Consider the following 18,905-nt stretch of genomic DNA (forward strand, 5'->3'; position numbering starts at 1 on the left):
AATATTTTAATAATTGGAAATTGTACTTCTGGAAACCCAAAAATCAGGCTATCTAGAGCAAAATAAGGTGCCTTCTCTTTGACAACTGAAAATATTCTTAAACGGGGGGGGGGGGGTTAGAGTTTTAATGGGGATACCAGTGCTAGATCTTATGGAGCCTTCAATTTTGAAAGTATCAAGCCTGTTTCACCTTTATTCATAGCATCTAGGCCTCAAAAGTGCCATAGATGGCCATAGATCAAGACCACTGCGTTTTCAGCTAATCCTTACGAAAACCCCGTCAAATTAATTCCCAACATCTCAATGTTGGTTAGAAAGGCTTATCCATATTTAGTTCTATCTAATCCTTCTATTATCTATTGATGAAAGTTTGGTTTGCTTATTACGTGGTGGCCTATAGCAAAGGAGCGTAAAATTATTAGACTTATTCAGAGGGTTAATTAAAGTCAAACTCTATACTGTCACAAATTCAATGAAACACCCCCTTCTCACAGACCCGATGGGATTTTTTAGCCAGTGGGGATAAAAATAACGGACTGAAACTCAATGGGGATTGATATTCACATATTTTTTTATGAATGGGGATTCTTTTCTTTGAAAGTCAGAAAATTCAGTGGCGATGGGAAAAATAGTGAATATCTTGCAATGAGGATTGGTTTATTTGATAATTTTCAGTGGGGATAAAAATTGGAGCTGGAGGATAATTTTCCACCCCGGCCGATATTTTAGCCAATTTTTCCAATGGGAAGAGTTCCCAAAAGCGTCTGTGAGAAAGGGGTGTAATAAAAAGTGCAAACAAAGTCAAATTTGGTTTTTTAAAAACCAAATGTAGAGATAAGCCCCTCGGTTTCCGATTTTAAGCGCAAGTTAAGTCTGGGCTTAGCACTTCGAATTCCGATGATAAGCCCATGCTCACTCTCCTAAATTCTCTACTGTCACCCGATTGGACACATAACCCCAATGAAAGGTGCGAAGTAGGTCAAATTCTTTTTTAATCAAATGTAGAGATAAGCCCCTCGGATTCCGATTTTAAGCGCAAGTTAAGTCAACTTGGGCTTTGCACTTCGAATTCCGATGATAAGCCCATGCTCACTCTCCTAAATTCTCTACTGTCACCCAATTGGACGTTACCCCAATGAAAGGTGTGAACTAGGTCAAATTGGTTTTCATTCTTTAAAAATCAAATGTAGAGATAAGCCTCTCGGATTCCGATTTTAAGCGCAAGTTAAGTCAACTGGGGCTTAGCACTTCGAATTCCGATGATAAGCCCATGGTCACTCTCCTAAATTCTCTACTGGCACCCAATTGGACATTTTTTAGAAAAGCAGTTCTCCAAAATAAGTTATTCTATTCTCTACATAGCGCTATCCAAGAAGCAGGCTTTACTTCGAAGCTTTTAGAGGCCAAAAATTTTTTGAATTGAAAACACGAGAAATTAGCTGAAGGATGTATAACCAAACAGCAGTTATCATTCTCTGCAAAAAGGGACTGGGACTCGTAAAACTGCAAAAAGGGACTGGGACTGGGAAAGGAAAATTTTCAATGCTTTTAAAAAAAATTATTTCATATAAATTTGTTCGACGTTGATACATTTAAATGAAATATGTGTTTCACAAAAATCCAAAATACAAATGCCATTAGCACATGGGATTGATGTTCTGTAAAGGTTGATGAATTTGATCGCTACTCTCGGGTACCTAATAGCCGGGGGGGGGGTTGGAAAAAATCTCAAAACTTAATAAGCGGGGGGGGGGAGTTGGAATAAAAATGTCCTGGGTGGAAAAATGTTGAATTATGACAAAAGAGGGAACTTTCAAAAACATTTTCCCAAAACTTAATAAGCGGGGGGGGGCGGCTATTAGGTACCCGAGAGTACAAGACGTCGAAAAGTCACAAGATGATGAGCAATCTGTCCGATCCAATTCGTTAAGGTCTAAAGAATGAAAAAAAGAAATAAAATTAACATAATTTCATAGTGTGGAAAGTGGTCTAGTGTGGATGGGCCTGATCTTCTCATCTTGGCAAAATTCCGATTCCCAATCTGACTGCTTACCACTCACATACCACACTAATATTGCCTAAAAATGGGGACTGGGTCATAAATTGGGCAAATTTCCTATTAGATAGTTTAAAAATACCGATTAAAATCTCCATTCCTGACCAGAAAAATTAGAATTTATGTCAATTCCTTTCAAATGGGATCTCCTTTCCTTTGAAACATTTTCACATGGTTCGACCCCCCCCCTTAAAAAAGGTGATAGAACTCTGTATAACTATATAATATGTACAATTCCATATTCCAGATCATGTACCCTGAAATAATTGGCAATAATTACCTCAGTCTAAAAATAACCTAGAATTATTTCAAATTCAAATATCCTTACCTTCCTTAGAGATCAAGTTTCATGAAAATTGCTATCCAGACACTTCTTCCACTAGCTTTTGAGACCTGAAAATAAAATTTGAAATTAGAGCATGCTGAGTGTTTTAACTTACACTAGAACACTTGTGACACAGCTAGATTTATTTGAAAACAGAACACATGGACATTATTTAGGACCATTCTTAAAAAGTATGCTCTGAGGGGGAGGGTGTAATTTTCCACAAGAGACATTCTTATTACATCCCTTGCCAATTAGTTAAATTAAAAAATTCCAGACCACCTGTCTATTAGTTTTTAGTCTTGAGAGTACACAACATTTTTCAATAGTACCAAATTTCAGCGAAAGTTTATGGCTGGATGTTCTGTATTTCACCAACAAACACAAAAAGTTAAAGTTGTATTTATTTTTCCAAGTATCCCCTAATTTAAACAATTGCTCATGTATAAACCATTCAATCTGGGGTATGGGGGTTATTTCAAAAGCCTGCATATGTGAAGGGGGTAATATCAAATTATAAACAAAAATACCTTTCTGCAAGATGATTTTCTTTTTCTCAGTTTGAATCGATTTAACTTTCAATGATATCAACCAATTCAGTTTTGTAGTTTAACATTCATTTTGCATCCCTAAAAAATATCAAAAAAGAAACCTTAATGATCCCATATCTAATTTCTACAAAAGAAATTAATTAAGGTTAGCTTTTTGATTTAACTGTCTTGCTATAAATAGGCTTGTTTCAAGACAGAAAAAGTATAATTTTAATTTATAATATTTATCTATTTTTATTTATCCTTTTAAAAAAGTGGTGCAAATACGAGAAATGTTACCTACCAATTACCGTTTGAAGAAAGACAAATCGTCTTCAATTATAGAATCAGTCGGTCATCTCTTCCTAGCTTGTTCCAGGGTCAGCCATCAGTAAAAAAAGCCTGAAACAAAAACAAAAAAACATTAAAATCTGTCCAAACTGAAAATACCAACCTATACACCATTGCAACCCAATACAGTTAGACATGAATTATCATTTTATCATTTCATATTCAATTTTTGTAAGTTTTTCAAACTTGTCAATTAAGTCGATATTATTGATTACCATACCTATCAATATGATTGACTATAAATCGATTATTAATTGTTGTTAACCGGTTACTTTTTCGATGCGGGCTACACAGCTTTTTGCGCAATGCAATTGCTTCTTTTCATTGTGACGTCACTTTTTCAAAGGAAAAATAACAATGCGTTGACATCATTTCTCTCATTTTTTATTTCTGACGTCAAAATTTATAACAATTTTTTAGCTCTTTTCGCTTGTTCTTTCGCTTTATTTTGCTATGTTTTCTGGATAAAGCGCTAAAAATCAATTGAAGCTGAAGAAAACGGTTAACAAATACAATAATGACCGGTTTCTTCCGGGCTGTACTGAAAATATTGCCCTCGGTCAATGCAACAACCTCGCAAGCTTGGTCGTTACTTGACCTCGGGCAATATTTCTCAGTACAGCCCTCACTAACCGGTCATTCTTGTATTAATAACATCAAATCGATCTATAGCGACGATAATCGATAGTCACTGTGTTTTAGACTAAGTCACAATGTTATTTACCTTAATTATATTATCTATATCGATTAGGTATTGATTGTAATTGATAATGTAAACAATCAGAACCAATCTATCATCTAATGATTACTCATCGATTTCATTGATTACAACCACCAGGCGATGTCAACCAAATAATTCTATTGTCAAGTTAATTGAAGTTTATTGAAGTCAATTGAACGATTAAATTCAACTATAGAATCTAATAAAAAGGTATTACATTTTTTCTTGATTAATTTGATTACATAAAACTTGGAATTATATTTTATTATCTTAAATTTAGTGTTTAATTTTCAAAAAAAAATAAAATATTTCGCCTCGCTTCCGGTGTCCAACCTTTCCAATCAATTGTTCGGTTGACATTGCCTGAGAATGTATTTGATAAATAATTGATTTTTGTGGAATACTACAAGGAATCAAATTGTCTACTGTGAAAGCTTATTTTCATGTAAACAATGTTATACTATGCTGATAGCATAGGCCATAGGCAAACTTCTCTATTCTATTATGATACATTTTTTTTGAGCAAAGTGAGGGATAGATAAGGAAAATGATAAGGGAATATTGTTACCAAACCAGTCTAAAAATAGTTTCAGTCATTTCATTGTGTCTGAAATCACATAGGGACCATTCAAAATGTACGTGCGCTCAAAAAGGGTGAAAATTGACCACCCCCTTGTACGATCTCGTAAGCTTTGGCATCCCCCCCTTTCACGTACGTACGCTTTTGAAATGACCCCCCCTCAAATAAATTTTAGATCGTATTAAAGAGTCTATACAAAGGTAAATTAAGGGATTTTGAGAAAAATTAAAATAAGTTCAACTTCTGTTTGTCTTTGTTGATGATATAATCAGAAGATCTAACCAAACTTGGACTGAAATTTCGTTGTATTGAAAAATGTCAAAGCGTACGTACCTTTCTACCTGACCTCCCCCTCCCCCTCCCCCTCGTACGCTTTCGTACGCTTTTGGTAGTACCCTCCCCCACAGAGCGTACGTACTTTTTGAATGGTCCCTAAACTGGTGGACTGTTTGTGCACTTGTTGGGTGTGTGTGTCCCAAACAAAAGAAAGTAAACTAATTGTACAACATGGATGAACTATCTACAGTACCATAGATAGAAGATAAATTCAATCCCCCTAGGTTTAGATTTCGTTTGATAGAAAAGAAAAAATATTTGAATAAGCTCCAAGAGATATTCAACTGAAGCTACAACACAACAACATTGAGCACCAACTTTGATTAGTCGTTTTGTAGCTAAAACTATCGAATTTATTTTCAATTAAAGTTCTAAATCATGAATAATGACTCCCTACCTGATACCCTTTAGATTTGATGTAAAACTTGCTGTCACTTCTTGTGATATTTGAAGACAATGCTCTTGAAATATTCTTGCAGCTCGAAGATATAAAATGGCGGCTACCTTTTCAGCCAAATAGAAAACTGCAGAAAGCTTCTTGTTCAATTTGACGAATTTGTCGGTTTACGGCAGGACAGATATATCTTATAATGAAAAACGCATCGTCATAAAAAAATCGACCAATCAGAATAAGGAACTTAGAAAACGCGTTTTCTGAAGACAAATCCCGCGTGTGCGAACGCAAAAAAAATGGACAGGCCATAACTTACCCGAGATAAACGTAGAATGGTAGTTGATTACAGTGAAACTATAAATCTTTTTACAGAACTAGATGCTTACCCTATGCCAAACTCAGTCGATATGGTGCAAGAACTATCACAATACCAGTACTATTCCACATTTGATCTTAAATCAGCCTACCATCAAGTACAAATCCAACAATCAGACCGGAAATACACTGCATTGAGGCTGATGGACAACTTTGGGAGTTCACCCGTATACCCTTTGGAGTCACCAAAGGTGTTAGCACCTTCCAGCGTACAATGGATAAGGTCGTCCAAACTGAGAATCTAAAAGATACTTTTGTTTACGTTGATAACATTACTATTGCCGGTCGATCCAAAGAAGAACATGATCAAAACGTCAAGAATTCTCATGCCGCTAGAGAAAAGTACAACCCTACGTTAAACCCAGATAAAACTATCTCAATCACGCTCCTTGGATACATTGTTAGTAATAACTCGATATTTCCAGATCAACGTCGCCTTCAACCTTTACTTGATATGCCACCACCTACTAATCTAAAGTCATAGAAACGAGTCATAGGAATGTTCTCGTACTACAGTAAATTCATTGATAAATTTTCAGAGAAAATTCGTACACTCAACAAGAATACAATATTTCCAGTTCCAAAACCAGTTTTAGACGCATTCAATGTACTCAAGGAGGACTTGAAAAATGCAACTCTTCAACCTATCGATCCAGAGTATGCACACGTTCGCCTTCAATCTGGAGTTGAAACGTCTGTAAATCTTCGAGATATTGCCCAACACCCAGAAACATTAAGGGACTTTGAACCAGTTCAGAACACACGAACGGACATCTTGAACTCTGAAGTACTCGCTGAAGAGCCCCCTCCCAAAACACAAAGTGTTCCACACATTACACCCCCTCTTGAGCCTGAGAACAATATGAATACTCAAGAGGGCACTGTTGTTGATGAATCACCAAGCTTACGTAGAAGTACAAGGGTTTCTAAAACCCCAAAACGTTTTAATGACTTTGTTATGAAGTAGCCTTTGCTTTTGGTTACTTTCTTTTCACTTGATTTTAGGCCTATATATATTTTAACATTTTATTTTATTTACTAGGGGAAAGTGTTATATGTTTATTCTTAGGTTTATATTTTTAGCTATACTGTCATATTTTATTTACTAGGGGAAAGTGTTATATATATTCTTACTTTATATCTTTCAGGCAAACAAAAACCTTATCCAACTAAAACACTAACAAATCTTTTCTTCGATTCTATAACAATTTTCCTCAAATTTCTTGAATATTACTTACTGGCTAAATGAAATACATGGAGAGGTTCGTGATCGCTGCCTTATAATATTGGAATGTTTCAAGGGGTTTGAAGTCATTGCATGATTTGCTTTTTTGATTGCATGAATGTATGAAAACTAGTAGTGAATTATAAATTATATAGTGATATTTTTGTAAAAATGAATTTTATTCTTTACCACTTATGACATCCTAAACTATCAAAAGGTCCATATTACAATGTCACATTTACTGTAATATTTCAAAACTACAGAATCAAAACAATGACGAGAAAGACTACATTATTACAAAAACTACACATCAATGTGTTATTGTTTTTATGACTTCATGATTGAAATAGGGTTTTTTTCACAGGATACGTTGAAAAATTCTAGATAGATCTTTTAAAACTCATCAAATTATTTTCAGTTTAAAAGCCCTGTATGAAAAACTCTGTGTTACCCTTTTAAATACCATTGTAATACCCCTATGTTATTAAGTCCATGCTACGATGTTACTCTTTACAGTTTTATTTATTTTTTTTTTATTTTTTTTTGTGAAAAGTTGTATTGAGCAGATATCTTTATACTTTTTCCAGTGAGATTTTTTGAAACTACTACAAAAGTATTACAAAATCGAGTACAAATGACTTTTTATCTGTCTTTTAATTTTTCCAACATCCCCTTCTTTTTTGACATTATTGTTATGACTCACTGGCAATAAATTCTTGGTGATATTGGAGGTCTTATTATTTTGTTTTTTAAATTCTGTATTAATAATGGAGTCGTCGATTTCTTATACATTTTGAAATTTCTTCGCTTTACGAAAACAGAACGTCAAGCAAAAGTTAATGATTTCAAAATCAAAGATAAAAAAATATCTGATTTCCCTTTAGATTAAATGTCACTTAGGAGTTCCATGGCTTTTGTAAGGACTTTTTTATGATGAAAATTTCTGAGAGCAAAGAAAAAGTTTTTAATTATTATGACACTTGATATGAAGCAGTTTCAATCATATCCCAATTCAAATCTTTTCATGAAGATGTCTGAAATAATTGGGTCAGTGGAAAACATGGATCCGATCCATGGACTACTCCATTGGTGTACCTGTTGGAGTACCCTAGTTTTTATGCCCTGGAGCTTGAAAATAATAGAATTAATGATTTCTTTAGATGTTTAGGTGACTTCTATTTGAAATTCAAGTGATTCCATAACATAATAACATAATGAGAATCTAGAAATTAGAAGTTTTTCATTTTGTCAGCAAGATCGCCCCAGTAATATTGTCTAGCGCTCTCGATGCATTAAAAGTCGATTTGAGTAGAAATCTTGTAGACCAGAGGAAAGAGAGATGAAAGAAAGACAGACTAATTTCCCGATTTTCCGTTTCGGATTAGTATCAAGCCTGTTGTTTTCTATTTTCATAAGATAACACGGGCTAGAATGGCGATAATTGATTGGTTAGTTGAAAGATTACGTCATTTTCAGCCAATGACATCTGTTCTATGGCACGCGGTTAGTGAAAAAATTCTCTGACTCACATTTTAACTTTATCTTTCCACGATGGCTGAGTTCAGAAGAAGGTTCTGTCAAGAAGAATCTAACCAAGCTGAATTAGAAAGTAAGTTTTGGACTGAATAATTTGAACTAAATAATTCACCTCTCTGGTGAGGCTTTTGAGTATGAGGTAAGATTGGAATCTAGGGACAGATGAACATCATAATATTTACTTGTTGTTTGAAATTTTATTGTCAATAACCATGATTTGTACAATTTGAGCAATATGAACTGCCTGTTACATATCCAAGGTAGGGTAGGGCAAAAGAAATTTCATGGAAAAGAGATCATGAAGAACACTAAAAGCAAAGGAACATTTCCTTAAAGTGTTAAAAGTTATGAAAATAATAAGTAATCATATAAGCAATCATTTTTCTTTTTATTAGGACATTCCAGACTCCCCTCCAGACTCACCTACGTTATTTTTTACCTGTCCATCTCAAAATAGAAGGTATGTTCAGAACAGCTATCCAAATTTCTTAAAATTTTTGTCAACATATTGGTTTTCCTGATTTTGGGCTATAAATCCAGAATCCCTTGTCATCTTTCTATCTTTCTTTCTATTCTATGTCCGAAAACTGTAGACTTCAAAAATTATCGGATTTGGCTGAAATTTTGCACACTTGTTCCTTGGGTGCATACATAGAGGTGCCATAAATAAATTATAGAGAGGAGATTCTGGACCACCTTGTCTAACTCCAGTCGTTAGGTTGGATATATCTTCCGGTGTTTCCGATAGAGCAGTGGTTGTGTGCAAATAGACAGCCTATGACTGTCCTCATTAACTTAAAGTTGATGATGGAACTGAACATGCTTTGATAGAACCATTCCATATCTCTATAAGAAATCTTGATACTGACGAAGAAACAGCTCTCAACTCATTTAGCATAATCACTTTACCCCAAAACCAAACAATTGAAGCTTATTGGTCAATACTCAAGAGAGACAAGATTGATTGGTGGAAACGATTCTTTGAAGACCTTACTGATTTGGATTTATATGCACATGATCCTGTGATTGTTGAATGCATCAGATTTTGTTTCATGGCTTTGATTCGTAAAGATCTAGAGTCCATTAAGAATGATTGGAATGTTCAAATAATATCGAACAGCAAAAACAGAGGGGCCAGACACAATTATTTGCCACATCTGTTAGAAAGTCAAAGCTATTCCATTGATGTTGAACAGAAAGAGTTACAAGATCTCTATGTAGCATCTGAATTCAATATATCCGACATGTCTGAGGAATTTAAGGAATTTGCAAGAATTACAATAACTTCAAATGGGTACCAATCCATGCGTTACAATGTTTCTGATGCCCTAGATCTTTACATATTTCTATTACAACAAATAGAAAATCACTCTTGAGAAGTACTTTTGATAATTATATCAACAATTATGTATGCACATTATTTAAATAGTAACTGAAGGAATTGTAAAAAACTGTTAAAACACATTGAATAACATCCTTAGTTTTGAAGGGGGAGATTTGGGTATTGAAGAATATAATATTTCTAAAGGAAGTTTTTTCAGGTGTGTTCTATTTGTATATGTCAGATACTGATTATTAACTGTAAGTTGATGTGTAATCAGAGGTGTAGTGTTTTAATTTTCCTTAATCTAGTCTTTTGAATCTGAATCTAATTGTTCAATGTTCAGCTTAAAATTACATTCCAAAATTGTGTGTGTCCCTTTTAAATCAAGCTAAAATTTTCCATCTGTTTAGCACTGTTTTTCAACCGGCTGTTTGTCTTTCAGTTTGAACCATCTATTTGGAATGTGACCTAAAACCTTTTTATGCATAATGATGCGTCGGGGTTAATTTCTTTTACTTGGATATCAAGAAGAATTTCTCTGATTCTATTCCTTTCTACTTAAAGTTGCATTTCTATCTTTTTTATTTCATTCCTCTCAGTTAAAAAAAATGGAAAACGTGATCAGAAAATTAATTCAAGAATAAATTAATAAAGATTCATTGCAAGCCTCTGAAACCTCTCAAAGTTCATCTCAAAGTTCAACATCTCAAAATTCATCTCAAGACTCATCTTGAACAAAAAAAGGATAAAACCGAAGGACGATTAACTAATCTTTTAAACAAAATTCGACGCCAATCACCAAATGATACTGATGAAGAAGTGAAGATATCAATATACAAGACGAAATAACATTGAAATAGCTGGTATCCCTGATTACGTTAAACAACAGGATCTAGAGGCAAAAGTTATCGAAGTCGCTAAAGCTGTTGACATTACAATCTCTTCACATGATATTGAAGCCTGTCATCGACTCACTCAAAACAAAAATCAAAACGAACCAAAACGTACTATTGTCAGATTTGTAAACAGAAAATTTGCAGAAAAATTCATCAAAAAAGGAAAGGAATTCAAAAAGAGAGAAGTTTTGTCAAAAGTGAATCTTTCTAACACGTTGTATATTAACAATAACCTTTGCAGTTATTATCGATATCTTTGGGGAAGAGTGAAATCACTCTATAATAAGAATGCAATTGAGTCTTTTTGGGTCTTTAATGGGACAATTAACGTGCGTTTTGCTGACAATTACAATGAAGTAATGAAAGTAACACATCTGAATGACTTGATTGAATCTTTTCCTGATTATAAAGACATTTTCTATTCTTAAAAAGTAGATAATTCCCTGATTTTTGTTACGCATTTCTTTCTATTGTGATAGAGTATTCTTTTATTGATATTATATGACATTAGTTTTGGCTCGGGAAATATATCCCTTTGAACTTTGAGACACAAGATTAACAATTCTTCAAGCATGCAAAGTGCGAAGTGCACTGTTTGCCTAAAAAAAATCTCTAGAACCACTCAAATTTTTCATTTTTGTCAAAAATGTGAGGGACGATCCCATGCAAAGTGCCTCGACGTTGAACCAAAATTTATAAAAAACACCTGGCTCTGTAAACTCTGCAGGCAAGACGCTTTACCTAATTTTGAAACTGAGGATAAACTACCTATTGGTAAAGACATAAGTCATCTAAAATCCTATTTTAAACATCTCAACTCAAAATCTAATCATTTTTCTAACTTTGATTCTCAAGTCGACGATCAAGAAGACGATATAACTTATGATGATCATGTATCTCACTTTAATTGCAAATATTATAGTACTCAAGAATTTTCTTCTCTGCCTCTTTAGGAAAAATCTTTTTCTGCTTTCCATCTAAATATCTGTTCTTTGGAAAAACACCATGACAATCTTACAACTTTACTTTCTGATCTTAATCATAATTTCAGTATTCTCGGTATCACTGAGACAAGGCTCCATTCTAAAATTGAAGATACCGAACTTTCCATCAGCGGCTTCAATACTTTTGATACTCCAGCAGTCTCCACTGCTGGGGGTACTGCCCTTTTTATTTCTAAATCTCTTAAAGGCAAACCTCGTGATGATCTTCAAAATTTTATTAATTCTAACAGCGGCAATCTTGAATCCACCTTTGCTGAGATTGTTTTGAAGAATCGAAAAAACTTCATCGTTGGTTGTATCTACAAACATCCTCTTCTTGATGTTGATCTTTTTAATAAAAACTTTTTATCTCCTTTGTTGAAGAAAGCCTGCCAAGAAAATAAAAATCTTATCTTATTAGGTGATTTCAACATCGATCTTTTAACTTGTGACACTGACCTTTCTCACTCTGCGTTTCTCGACAATCTCGGTGCCTACCAAATCCTACCAACAATCACCTTGCCAACAAGAATTACTGACACTTCGAGCACTCTCATTGATAATAACTTTACCTCTCCTGTCAACTGTACTTCAGTCTCTGGAAATCTTACTGTTGCTATTTCCGATCATCTTCCTCAGTTTTTGGTTCTAAACACAGACTGCGGTCCCGAATTTAAGCCTGAACTTCCTTTTCGTCGAGAATGGTCTAACTTTGATGAAGCCAGCTTCAAGGAAGAATTTGACAGTTTCGATTGGGAAAATCTTCTTGAAATCGACAAGGGGAATGTAGACTCATCTTTTAACACTTTTCAAACACATTTCTCTTCATTGTATGATAAGCATGTCCCTTTGAAACAACTTACTAGGCGTCAAGCTGATCTCCTGCTGAAACCTTGGGTTACGAGTGGCATTCGTACCTCAATGAAAATCAGGGATAATCTCAAAAATGACTATCTGAGCGTTCCTGATTCTGCAAAGGATCTCAAATCTTTCCTTCGAGGTAGATATAAATTTTATCGTAATCGAATAGTTTCACTCATTCGTGCAAGTAAAAAACTTCATTATTCTCACTATTTTCAACAAAACTTTAATAACCTTCGTAAACTTTGGCAAGGTGTCCGGGAAGTCATATCTTCTTCAAATTCTAGGTCTAGTATTTCTCTCAACATCAATGACTCTCTTTCTTCATGTCCTCAAGAAGTCTCAGAGGGCTTCAATGATTTCTTCTCAACGATTGCTGGTAAGATACGATCAAAAAACCCTTTCACACGTCATCACTTTTCTGAATGGCTATCAAATGAACGTCGAAATCCTAACAACTTTCTCATCTCGCCAGTCTCCAAACTCGAACTCTCTAAAGTTTTAATGTCCTTAAGTGAGAACAAAGCTTCTGGTCCCAATAGCATCCCTTATTGTATTATTTCTTCTAACCTAAATAGTCTTTCTTCGATCTTCACTGACATCATCAATCTTTCTTTTTTTACTGGTGTTTTTCCAAGTCAACTTAACACGGTGGTCAAAAAGCGCGATTTGTTTACCACTCGGAAAAGATTTTCCGATTACGTAATCTTCTCAATCGGCCAATCAGGAAGCAGCTTTGGAAGTCGATTTTCGCGGGAAGTTCATTCGGAGAGGAAAAGTACTTCGGTAGAATTCAAACAAAATGGCGGAGAGAAAAGGTACAAAATTGTTTTGGAGAGAACAGGAAGTCAAACTGATCTCTTTTGAGTGTGATTGGAGGAGAAATTATATGTTGCCCTTAGACTGTTCAAATGGTGGTGCTTTGAATGGCCAGCATGAGGGTTCTCTTGGCAATAGGTTGCTTCTAGTTGGCCCAATATTGGACGATTTTCTCAATGAAATTGGTGTGAGGATTCAGGCCAAACTTAGCAGAGGAAAGTTGACAGGCCTCCTTCCTCAAGTGAGCATTTTCGTCTCTCTCTCCATTCTTTCAAAAATTTTTGCCCTGTGTGTTGGTTATGGGGGTGAGATGAGTCACGAGTATCGTGGCACAGGGAAGAGAAAGAAGGTTTCCAAAACAACAGTTACAATTACAGGGAAAAGAACTGCCTTTTTTGTCTTCCATCCGACTCGGTTCGATGGATCAAATCTTTTAAAGAAGAGATTTTTTCGTATGGTTGTTGATAATGATACAAAAAAACGAAAGAGAGCGTACAATGGAAATGCGGAGGTTGTAATTTCTGTACGTACACCTTTCACTATGCAATACGATTACAGAACCTCTCATTTAAATGGGGAGTCAAAATATAACTTTTTTTTTTGGTTTTCAATTGAAAGATATACTATCAACTGCTCCAACTCGGGACGAGTTGTTGACGGTAGCAAAAAGGTATTTTTCTTGCTCAAGTTTCATAATGGCCTGCACAAATTTTTTTGTGACCCGAACGTAGCCCAAACTTGCCTGAACATGTTTGCAGTGCAGTGGTTTGTATTAAATACCAATGAATCAAGTCAGCAATCAAAAACTTGTAGTCAATGATGATTAAAACGTTTTTTAGGATACTGTAAGTCAGGTGACGCAAACGGAAAATAATTTAAATTGCCACCTTACAATTATCCCAGGCGCTCACTTGAAATGTTAAAGCTCTTTCTAATCTGACAGTCTCAAAAAGTTTATTTTGTGTACCCAGACTGATTCTTAAAATAGAGGAACGTAAAGTTTAGAACTCTGATTTTTAAAATTGTCAAAACATTTTTTATTCAAGCCTGTTTTGCAGATAATTTCAATAATAACAGGGCAGATTGTTTGTATTAACCAGCCAAGGTCAGCCAACGAGAGTTACAGAAGTTTTTGAGAGTAAAGTTTTAATATTTTATTTGAAATTTCAAAACTAGAGATTTATTTAGATTATAAGGTGTAAATTAGCAACATTCTTCATGTATAAGATTGTACAATTTAGCTTTTTTCAGTATATAGAGTTTATTTTTTTTGTTTGCAAAAGTTGAAATGCCACTAAAAATATCTCATTTATTTTCCATTTTAATCATTGAAAAATTCTAAGAGTAAGTCAGTGAAATTTTAGCGAGACTAATTTTAGCGTATATTAGCGAGTCAGGAAAATCTTAATTTTTTTTTGGATTTATTTTAGCGAATCACGATTTCAAAAGGTTTCGCGCGGATAAATTTTAGCGATTTGGCATGTTTTATTTTAGCGCAAATAGGGAAAACTCGCTAAAAGGCTAAAATTAGTCTTGCTAAAATTTCTACAATTAAAGTATTTGTTTGTTTTCAGTCCTTTTTGGAGAGTGAACTTTTTTTATAATTATAAATATCTAAGTAAACAATTGAACCAGACCTAACCAAAATACTCTTTCACCTTTTTCACATTTCTTTTTTAACTCTTCTCTCTCAAGGCATAGACGCGGGTCAGGGATTGAATTAACCTCATCAATCCCTGCATGTTACGGATCGAATCCTGCGAGGCTGCGCATTGCCAATCTTCCTTTTTAGGAAGATCAGCCAAATGAAATTATTCCTCAAAAATATTGCGGTTCTCTTTTCATCTTTTCATCAATTGATAATTTGTCATCAATTGATAATTTCTCATTTCTTTCTTATCCATACTATATAGCCTGAGTGACAGTTTCTCTACTCTTATTTTGGAAAATCAGGAAACTTTTTAACTTTAGATTCTGCTTTAAATTTTTATTGCATAAAAACACACATTTACCTTCCTTTTGCTATGGCCAATTCTTCTTTCCAATTGATAAACATGTGCATTAGCATTACCCTAGACTGAGAATTGAACTCAGTTACAGACTACCTAGCTAGGGTTATTGTCGTTGTTTGGTCAAAAAATCAATAAAATAAGAAAAAGAAGAGAAATACAGTGTTTAAGAGATTATGTGATCAAGTCTTTTGGCTGAAAGCATGTTCTTCAAAACTTTCAAATTCACTTTCGTTTTCTCTGAAATTTACAGTATAGACAAAAAATAACATATAGCAGTATTTCCGGCATGAAACGTGAAATTTGAGAAGTGCATTTTTTCTTTTTCGGGATAATAAGAACTGCCATTGCCATTTTGCTACAACGGCTCGATGGTTTCCTTTATTTACACAAGAGTTGGAAATTAAAATTCAAAAAAAATCTAACAAAAAAAAATACTAAGTAAGATCTGCCATTGCTGGGAATCGAACCAAGGTCTTCCTTTAGAAGGATGTACTACCACTGTACTACAATGGCTTGGTGTTTTTTCCTAATTACAGTTTAGAAATGTTAAAAATGAACGGCAAAAATTTATATAATATAATAAATTCTAGAATTCAGAAATTTTTTTCCCATAAAAATCATTTTCAAGCAAGGAAGATAGTTGATTGTAAATCACTGTGCTCAACTTAAACTGCGCTATCAAAAGTGTGAAAAATTGGCTCTAAATTGAAAACAGCAAAAAATCGTTTCTGAGTTGTACATAAAATGTAGCAAGTAAATTTTATCCAAAAAAGAAAAATAGTTGAAAATTTATGAAAAATAATTGAAAATTTATGAATAATAATTGAAAATTGATGATAAATAATAAATATCATACTAACTATACGTGAAACATTACAGTAATCCTTCAAGCCTTCTGGCAAGGAGATCTCTGTTACCTGAGGTCGATTTCCCGAGCCGTTTCAATTCCTCTTTCAACTGTTTCACTGTCATTTCTGATGGTATGATCTTATTTGCATCCATCACTGGGCCTGTGTGAAAATGCTCATTGTGGCGATCTCTTGATGCAACATCAGCAAAACGTTTTCCACATTCACAACATTCAATCGGTTTTAAGATTCGGATTACATTACCATCAAGTTTTCCATTTCGGGCTGCCTCAATGACCATCGAACTGTCATGACATACCTTACAGATACTTTCACCCGTATCAACCAATTTTCTTGCACATTGTTGACAGTAACTCTCCCCATCATCCATGTCCATCAGCCGGGTCTGATAATGTGAATGGTAAGTTGGCGCAAGTGGAAAGTGGTACGGGAGGTAAAAATTACGTACATAGCTGGATCGCATAATTTGAGCCCATTTACCTTTGAGGTTATCTGAATTTGACGTGTTAGTTTCACTCTTGAGCTGTTGTTTAATTGAAGAATGAAACGATTCTTTGCCTTGCATGGAAAGGATCCCATAACCAACTTTAAATTTTTCATACAAGTTTTCGGCATGGTATGGTACAGCATATCCTAGGGTCCAAACAGTGCTTTGACAATGATCAGGAAAAAAGAGGGAGAAAAGATTGAAATACAGACGGCAAACTTCCTTTAGACTATTTGGATAATCCCTTGTGACAATAACTCTATTCATCATTCCACCAATATTTCGAAGTTGGATGCAAATGAGATACAAAGCCTGATGTTTAATCCTGGTAGCTTCACTGTTATCACCTACATGGATGGCGTCAATCACACGTGTGCAATACCGGGAAAGAGCAATGGCCTGGGCTCCAATGAGACGCACATCAAGGACATTGGTTCTTTGCGTTTCCTTTTCGTAATGCTCTTTTATTTTCTTGACAATAAATTTTAAACCACATCCAGGGTATGTTTCACATCTAACCGGACTTTCCAAAACTTTGCAGAATGATTCGAATTTACCTAACAATAAAAAAAATTATGTAATGAGAGACAATTAAAAAGACACGACAGGCTTTTTAAAACAATTCCTCTGAAAATAATTCTAAAATAATTACCTCTTCGAATGGATTCAAGATAAATCAAATTCAAAAGATGTTGCCAATTATTGATTTCAAGATGAAGAGGCTCAGGTCGTAATCTGAAAAGAAAAACCTTAAGGGGATAAGTTTTGGCGCGGGGATTATATTTCACAAATTTCGCAAGTTTTTCTGTTAATTCGCAAACATTAACCCTTGCGACAATTTTGAGAACCTTTGGATTCGCAAAATTTGCGAAAAATAAGTTTTTTAGACATACAAAATTTCCTTGTGAAAATAAGTTCCAAAGTTAATAGTTTCCAAATTTGTGTACAAGAAGTTTTTTTGAAGGTACGTATTGAAAACAAAGTGAAAAGTCTAGCTGGCATTTATAAGATATTGTTTTAATTGTGTGAATCGAAACGGTATAGTACCTCTCAGCAAATATTCCAATACGTGATTCACCAAGACTTCTATATCCATTTTTAGCCATAAAAGCTAGCTCTTGACTATGTCTACCAGAATCAGAAAGTGAAGGAGACAGTGTTTTTTGAAAAGTGGTCAATTGATCAAGTTCTTTCTTTATGCTTTCATTTGTTGGAGGTTTCCATGTATTGTTGTCTTCCAAGCCAATTGTACCATCAATCAAGTCAAGTTGGGACTTATGCACATTGGCATAAGGGGAAGGATAAGTTGCCGCAGAAGGAAGAACGTTAGCTGCCCAACATTGCCAACTCTGATCGGCTGAGGGTTGAAACTCGAAAGTAATTTTTTGAGAATTGATGGTGAAGATGTTTCCCTCTATAAGAAGCATCTCATCAGAGTGTTGCCTCCAAAGGTCTTCACAAATGGCATTCTTTTCATCAATACTCAACATGTGAAGAGGGTAATGATGATCTCTACTACGAATTCGGTTCTGGTAGTTCCATAAGCTAAGTGTACCAATTGTCATTGTAACTTCTTTGGATTCGGGTGCTCCGTCATCACTGAACTCAACGATAAAATGATTTTGGATATCATGAAACCAGTGGAGTCTTTCTCTATTGGCTTTCACTTTCAGATTGACATCCACAATCATTGTCACTAGAGCTGTGACTGTTCTAGCGACTCCTGAACACGATGGGATTTCGTGGATCTCACCAATATCCAGGGTCTTGACAAACTTGTCAACAGTATAGTGAGACAATTGTTGTGATCTCAGGTCAAGTTTGATCTCCTCGTTCCGAGGAATCAGCTCTCCAACATCAGGTCCTTCATCATCTTTGAAAGATGCGCCTTGAATCTTACAAAGGAGACCGAATTTTCTGCGTGACAGGTGACCAAGGTATTTTGAAGCAACTGCCTTCTTGAGTTTTACTTCATCACTTTCAACTTGCTTTTTGAGTATCGTTTGCAGGAATTTACCACGACGGAAGCTGGCAACTAATTCCTCCATTTTTTCTTGGGAGCACTGGCTCATAACGAAGTCCCATGCACCATTTATTGCTGCATCCTCCCCACCATGAACAAACTCCATCAAATCTTTGGTTTCCTTGCGTCTACGGTACCTAATAAGAGGGAGAGTAGTAATTAAAATTATTAACAGGAACTATTTCTTCTCAAAGAATTGTCA

The 18,905-nt window shown here is 34.8% G+C and overlaps 1 long non-coding RNA gene across 1 annotated transcript; it reads right to left on the reverse strand.

Annotated features, from left to right (window-relative positions):
• Nucleotides 1-1,810: 1,810 nt before the first annotated feature.
• LOC136798123 (uncharacterized) lies at nucleotides 1,811-5,537 on the reverse strand. Its single transcript, XR_010845350.1, has 5 exons — nucleotides 5,297-5,537; nucleotides 3,216-3,313; nucleotides 2,912-3,010; nucleotides 2,385-2,449; nucleotides 1,811-1,933 (listed from the first exon to the last, which is right to left on the reverse strand). It is a non-coding gene; the product is annotated as an uncharacterized lncRNA (long non-coding RNA).
• Nucleotides 5,538-18,905: the final 13,368 nt, after the last annotated feature.

Source organism: Clytia hemisphaerica, unplaced genomic scaffold, assembly GCF_902728285.1.
Source record: "Clytia hemisphaerica strain Z4C2 unplaced genomic scaffold, Clytia hemisphaerica genome assembly, whole genome shotgun sequence".
NCBI classification, from domain to species: Eukaryota; Metazoa; Cnidaria; class Hydrozoa; order Leptothecata; family Clytiidae; genus Clytia; species Clytia hemisphaerica.